This window comes from Tupaia chinensis, unplaced genomic scaffold (genome assembly GCF_000334495.1).
Source record: "Tupaia chinensis unplaced genomic scaffold, TupChi_1.0 Scaffold000243_1, whole genome shotgun sequence".
In the NCBI taxonomy this organism is placed as follows: Eukaryota; Metazoa; Chordata; class Mammalia; order Scandentia; family Tupaiidae; genus Tupaia; species Tupaia belangeri.
The window spans coordinates 597697-605556 of NW_006159721.1; positions in this window are offsets into that span (position 1 = coordinate 597697).

Below are 7860 nucleotides of genomic sequence, written 5' to 3' on the forward strand. Positions count from 1 at the left end.
CATGGCAGAGGGGGAGGGATAGGGAAAAAAGAATGGCAAAAAAAAAAAAAAAAAGGCAAAATATACAAGATAAAAGAAATGGAAAATTATTTGTTGATAACACGTATGTTGATGTGCTTGATTGAGCCAATATACAGTGTATTCTTGATGGAAAATTCATTTTGTATGCTGTAATGATGTATAGTGAATTATTGTAAAGAAAAATAAATTTAAAGGAAAGGAAAAAAAATTATACTGCATCCATACAACAGAATGTTTACTGTATAATATCTTAATGGGAAAAGCCATGTTTTATACTGTAAAGATGTATAGTAATTAAATGTAAGTAATAAATATATATAAATAAATAAATTATTTCAAAAATCAATTAGACTTCTATGCACTAACAATGACCAAAACAAAAAAGGAAATTATAAAAACAGTTCCATTCACTATATATCAAAAAGGATAGAATATTTAGAAATAAATAACCAATGAGATGAAAGATTTATACAGAGAAGACTATAAAACATTGTTAAAAGAAATTAAAGAAAATATGAAGCCAGCAGGAGGCAAAGTGGTTAATGCACTGGACTCCCACATGGGCAACCATGGATCGAGTCCTGAATCTGGTGGCTTGAAATTCATGTGGGGCACATGTGCATGCATGCCCAAAATCCCAGGAGGAGAATAGAGGAGAAGGAACTGCAGTGTGGTCAACCCCCTAAGAGGTGATTTCTCACTTTCCCTCTCTATGTCTCTCTCTGGCAAGTGCACATGCCCTATGAGAAAAAAATTTTTTTTAAAAATTACACTGAGCCTCCAGGGTCCTCCACCTCTGTGTGGGTTGGGCCTCTGGGTTCAGCTTCAGTGCTGCGAAGTACTTCCCCAGCCAGGGCTCCCACACAGACCCCAGTGCCAGTCAGGTATGCAAGTGTCTCCCTCTTGTTCTGCTCTGTACCTTCTAACATTTTTCTGTCTTTAAAAAACAAAACAAGACAGAAGCAAAAACAGCTTTTTTGCCTTGTTTGTGTCTTTCTCAGGTTAATTGATCTCTTCTTCCTTCACCTAGGATAGAAAGCCTCCAGGGTCCTCCACTTCTGTGGGTTGGGCCTTCACAGGGCACACATGTGCTTTTCCATTGTTAACCCAAATTCATTTTCTGCGATGTAATTTTTAATTTTTTCTCTTTTTTTCTTGTAGTACTTTTCTTCTTTTTTCTTTGTCTTCTCTTCCTCTATTTCCTACTCCTTTCTTTTACCTTATGCTCCTGTTTTAATGCTCAGCCCTTACCCACTGACTAGAGATAACTAAGTACATAGTAGATAAATTCTGAACATTGTATTAGGAAATTCTTTGTACCTCACTGTATGGTTGCAAAAATAGTGAAATTCTCCTTATAAATCCAATTGCAAAACTCCTGTTTTTTCCACACTGGAGAACACAGTAAAGGGAAAAAATAGCACTGACTATTTCACAGTAAAGAAACACACAGACTCACAGTTTCACAATCCTTCTCTAACAAGTTAAGCAGAAGTGAATACATTACCAAATAACTAAGAATCAGAAAAGAGCCTCAATGATGAGAGAATCAAGTAATACATCTCCAGCAAGGGAACACTGTAACTTGTCTCTATGTAGGGAACTATTAGAGGATATCACTGAAGTGTCAAAGAAAGAATTTAGAATTTTTATGGTAACAAAATTCTATAAGATGCAAGAGAAAAGAGACATTGAACTCCAAGAGATGAGGAAGTCCTTTCATGGCATGAAAGAAGAATTGGACACCAAAAAAAAAAAAAAACCAGAACTGTTAGATATGAAGGCTATAATACAGGAAATTAAAATCTCCTTCAAAAGTATTAAAAGCAGGTTAAACCATGCAGAAGATTGAATTTTGGAAGTAAAAGACAAAACTTCTAATTTAAAAAAAAATGATCAAAAATACTCAAAAAACAGCCAAGAAAACTGTGCATCATATACAAGAAATACTAGCTACCATGAAATGCCCAAATATTCAAATAATTGGTATCCCAGAAGGTGAAGAATCTAATAAGGGCATGGATAATATATTCCATGAAATATTGAAAGAAAACTTTCCAGATCTAGAGAGGCATTCAAACATACAGACCCAAGAAATACAAAGAACACCAGGTAGAATTAATCCAAGAATATCCTCTCCACAGGACATTATAACTAGATTGACCAAAGCAACAGACAAACACAAGATACTAAGATTGGTGAGAGAGAAACGTCAAATCACCTACAAAGGCTATCCCATCAGGCTAACACCGGATCTCCCATGGGATACAAAGTGGAGAAATGTATTCAAAGTGTTAAGTGAAAAATAATTTCAACCAAGAATACTCTACCCTGCAAGATAATCTTTCATATGGGGAAAGAAAAGAAAAACATTCTCGGATAAACAAAACCTGATCGAATTTACCAACTCTAGACCAGCTCTTCAAGGATTTCTGAAAGGAGTACTATACTAAGAAAACTAAAGAGACAGATAGCAACAAGAGAACAAAAAACAACCAAGAATATAGCTAACTTAATTTTAGAGACAAGTCTGAAAATATGGATAATAGCATTCAATGTTAATAGATTAAATTCTCCTATCAAGAGACACAGGCTGGGGGACTTGAATCAAAATCAGACACCCTCCATCTGCTGCCTACAAGAAACCCATCTCATGGATAAAGACATACATAGATTTAAAAATGAAGGGCTGGATAAAGGTATTCCATGCAAAAGGAAACCAGAAAAGAGCAGGAGTTGCTATACTGATTTTGGACAAAATAGACTTTAAGACAAAAGCTGTAAGAAGAGACAAAGAAGGGCATTATATAGTAGTAAAAGAACTAATTATCCAAGAATATATAACGCCTATAAATATCTGTGCACCGAATTTAGGAGCACCCAAATATGTAAAGGAAAGACTGCAAGATCTAAAAGGAGAGATAGACTGTAAGGCAATAATTGTTGGAGATCTCAACACTACATTATCTCCTTCAGACAGGTCAACAAGACAAAAAATAAGCAAAGAGATCCAGGACCTAAATTATAGTATAAATCACATGGACTTGATAGACATCCGTAAAATTTTTCACCCAAAAAACACAAAAGATACTTTTTTTCTCAGCTCCACATGGTACTTTCTCAAAGATTGACCACATAATGGGAACCAGCAGTTAGCATAATGGCTATGTTGCTGGACTCCCACATAGTCAACCGCGATTCACATCCCAGACCTGGTGGCTTAAAACTCATGCCGGGCACGTGTGCGTGTGTGCCCAGGATCCAGAGAGGATAATGGAGGAGAAGGGATTGCAGCGTGACCATCCCCCCTGGGGGGTGATTTCTTGCTTTCTCTCTCTATGTCTCTCTCTGTCTGGCAAGTGCGCGTGCCCTATCAAAAAAAAAAAAAAAAAAAAAAAAAAAAAAGATTGACCAGGTAATAGGGCACAAAACCAGCCCTTACAGATTGAAAAGCATAGAAACTAGAACCAGCATCTTCTCTGACCATGATGGAAGTAAACTTGATTTTAATCTCAGGAAAAAACCTCAAAAATACACAAATACGTGGAAAATAAACAACCTACGTCTAATAACTTCATGATTACTGAAGAGATTAAGACTGGAATCAAAAGATTCATGGGAAGAAATGATAATGAGTACACAAATTTCCATAATGTATGGGACACGGCAAAAGCAGTCATAAGAGGGATTCGAGCAGAAAAAATGAAATAGAAAATAAGCGAATTATACAGAAAATAAATGAAAGCATATGCTCATTCTTTGAAAAGATAAATGAGATTCACACACCATTAGCTAGACTAATTAAGAAGAAGAGAGAAAGGAACCAGATACATCAAATTCACAATGGATAACGCAACATTACAACAGATATGACAGAAATACAAAACATCATTAGACTATATACCAACAAACAAAAAAACCTGGGTGAGATGGACAAATTCCTGGAGATGTATAATCTACCAAAATTGACTCAATAGGACGTCGAAACCCTGAATAAACCTATAACAAGCAATGAAATTGAATCAGTAATAAATAACCTCCCAACAAGGAAAAGTCCAGGTCCTGATGGCTTCACTGCTGAATTTTACAAAACTTTAAATAAGAGGTAATCCCATCCTACTCACACTGTTTCTAGCAATCCAAAAGGAAGGAACACTTCCAGACTCATTCTATGAAACCTCCATTCCCAAAAATGGATAAGGATATGACAAAAAAGGAAAACTACAGGCCTATATCTCTGATCAATGTAGATGCAAAAATTCTCAACCAGATACTTGCTAACGGTATTCAACAGTATATAAAAAAGGTTATTCATCATGACCAGGTGGGCTTATTCCAGGGATGCAAGAGTGGCTCAACATAGGCAATATCTAAATGTAATATACCATAATAACAGAAAGAAAGATAAAAACCATATGTTCGTTTCAATCGATGCAGAAAAAGCATTTTAAAAAATACAACATCCTTTCATGATTAAGATGCTCAGTAAAGTTGGCATAGAAGGATCATTTCTCAGCATAATAAAAGCCATCTATGAAAAACCTATAGCTAACATTATACTGCATGGGGAGAAGCTGAAAGCTTTTCCACTAAAAACTGGTTCAAGATAAGGCTGCCCACTTTCTCCACTCCTATTCAATATAGTACTGGAAGTCCTAGCCAATGTGCTCAGACAAGAGAAGGAAATAAAAGGCATTCCAGTAGAGAAAGAAGAACTGAAATTATCTCTATTTGCAGATGTCATGATTGTTTACATAGAAGACCCAATAGTATTCACAAAAAAAACTCCTCGAAGTAATAAATGCATACAGTAAAGTGGCAGGATACAAAATTAACTTACAAAAATCATAGCATTTCTATATACAAATAACAAGCAGATAGAGACAGAACTAAAGAAAGTAATTCCATTTACCATAACCACAGGAAGTATAAGATACTAAGGAATAAAGCTAACCAAGGAAGTCAAAGATCTCTATAAAGAAAACTATAAAAACCTTAAAAAGTAAATCAAAAAGGACACAAAAAAGTGGAAGGACATCCCATGTTCCTGGACTGGCAGAATTGATATAATCAAAATGGCAATCCTACCCAAATTAATCTACATGTTTAATGTAATCTCTATAAAATCACAAGAAACATTCTTCACAGATCTAGAAAAGACAATTATAGAATTTGTCTGGAATCATAAAAGACCCCATATTGCCAAAGCCATTCTGTGCAAGAAGAGTGGAATCAAGAGCATCTCAATTCATGACCCCAAAATATATTACAAAGCTGTGATAATCCAAACAGCATGGTATTGGCACAAAAACAGATATGAGGTCCAACGGAACAGAGTGGCGACCCCAGAAATAAACCCAAAAACATACAGGTAACTCATCTTTGACAAAGATACCAGTCAATCCAGTGAGAAACAGAAAAGCTCTTTAACAAAAAGTGCTGGAAAAATTGGGTATTCATCTGAAGAAAGATGAATCTGAACCCCTATCTGTCACCATTAACAAAACCCACCTCAAAATGGATCAAATATCTGAACCTTAGACCGCAAACGATAAAACTACTAGCGGAAAAGACTGGGGAAACTCTAGGAGACATTGGAGAAGGCCAAGACTTCTTAAGTAAGACCTCCAAAGCACAGACTATAATCCCCTAAAGAGACAAGAGAGATTACATCGGATTAAGAAATTTCTGCACAGCAAAGGACACTGTCACTAGTGTGAATTGACAACCTTCAGAATGGGAGAGAATTTTTGTTAACTGTGCCTCAGATAAGGGACTGATAACCAGAATACACAGGGAACTCAAGCGACTTACCCAGAAATAAAAAGATTAACCCAATTAAAAGATGGAAAAATTAGCTAAATAAACAACTTTCAAAGGAAGACATACAAACAGCCAAAAAGCATATCAAAAAATGCTCAACATCTCTCATCATAAGGAAGATGCAGATCTAAACCACAATGTGAAACCACCTAACCCCAGTCAGAATGGCGAAGATTAAAAGAAAAAACAACCAAACAAACAAACAAAAAACAAAGAATGTAAGTGCTGGGGGGAGTGTAGTGAAAGGGGAAAACTCCTACACTGTTGGTAGGATTGTAAATTGGTCCAGCCACTGTGGAGCAATATGGAGGATCCTCGAAGACCTTCAAATAGAACTACGATATGATCGAGGAGTTCCACTACTGGGTATCTACCCAAAGGACAGGAGAATGCTCAATCAGAAAAGCACTTGCACATCTATATTCATTGCAGCCTTATTCACAATTGCTAAGACAAGGAACCAACCTAAATGTCCACAAAAGGATGAATGGATTGAAAAAGTGTGGCACATATACTCCATGGATTACTATTCAGCCATAAAAAACAACAAGCCCCTGGAATTTGATAGAAAGTGGAGGAATATGGAAGATCTGTTGCTAAGTCAAGAAAGTCAGGCTATGAAAGACATTGTGTGTTTCCCCTTAACATATACTGACTGTCAACAGTTTATGCAGAGACTGAAAGACTGGAGGACATACAAGCATTAAAAATTGTTATGAACACTAGATCCAAAGTGGAAAGAGTAAAAAAGGGAGGGGAAGAGTGTAGGAAAGGAAATTTGGGGAAAAAATGGAGAGGTAAAGCATTTATGGGATGCGGATATCATTTATTATTTGTTGATGAGGACGTGCATATATTCTCAACTGGGCTGGACTGAGGTGTGTGTCATGCTGGGTAAAGTCTCTTTACAGTCTAAAAGATGTATAGCAATTAAATGTAGAAATAATAATTAAAACTAATAAATTTAAAAAATTATTTTAAAAATTACACTTCATAATAGGAATTTCCTGAGAATGGTAATCCTATAGCTAGGGAACAGAGCAGGAGGGAAATTTTCATTTTACAGTCCTTTGTAATTTTAATATTTTTTTGCCATTTGAGTGTATTTTCTACTTTAATAATAAATATAATTTCTTAATTTTTAAAAATAATTATTCTATTTAACTTTATTTATTTCTGTATTTTAATTTGACCAGAGAAGGACACAGTGAGTGAGAGAAAGAGACAGAAAGTGAGAAAGCAACCTTCCAGGCCTGAGAATCAAACCGCAGTCAGTCATATGAGAGTCAAGAGCCCTTAACCACCATGCCACCTGGTGACCCATTATTTTTTTAAAAAGAATAATTTCCTTTATTTTATTTATCATTATCATTATTTTTAATTTGACCAGAGTGAGACAGAGAGAGAGAGAGAAAGCGAGAAGGCAACTCACCAAGACCAGGACTTGAACCATGGTCAGCTATGTGGGAGTCCAACACCTTTAACCACAATGCAACGTACCGGTCTCCTTTATTAATTTTTTAGAGAGATTATTGCTATAGGGCACGTAAGCTTGTTGGAGACAGAGAGATAGAAATCACATCCCCAGGGGAATGGCCATGCCACAATCCCTTCTCCTCTATTCTCCTCTTGGGATTTGGGCAACACGCACATGTGCCTGGTGTGAGTTTAAAGCCACCAGATCCAGGACTCGAACCACAGTCAGCCATGTAGATCAGCACCTTAACCATTATGCCACCTGCTGGTCCTAATGAATGTACTTTTGAAAATCATAATGGTATTGGTGAAAGAATAGATGAATAAATCAGTGGAATAGAATAGAGAGCCTAGAAATAGACTCTTACAAATGTAGCCTACTTATTTCTGGCAACTCAATGGAGAAAAACATTTTTTTAATAAACTGTGCTGGGAGAGATGAACATCCACATGCTAATAAATGAATCTAGACACAAACCTCACACCTGTCAGAAATATTAACTCAAAACAGGTCATATACCTAATTTTTTTTTTGAGCGG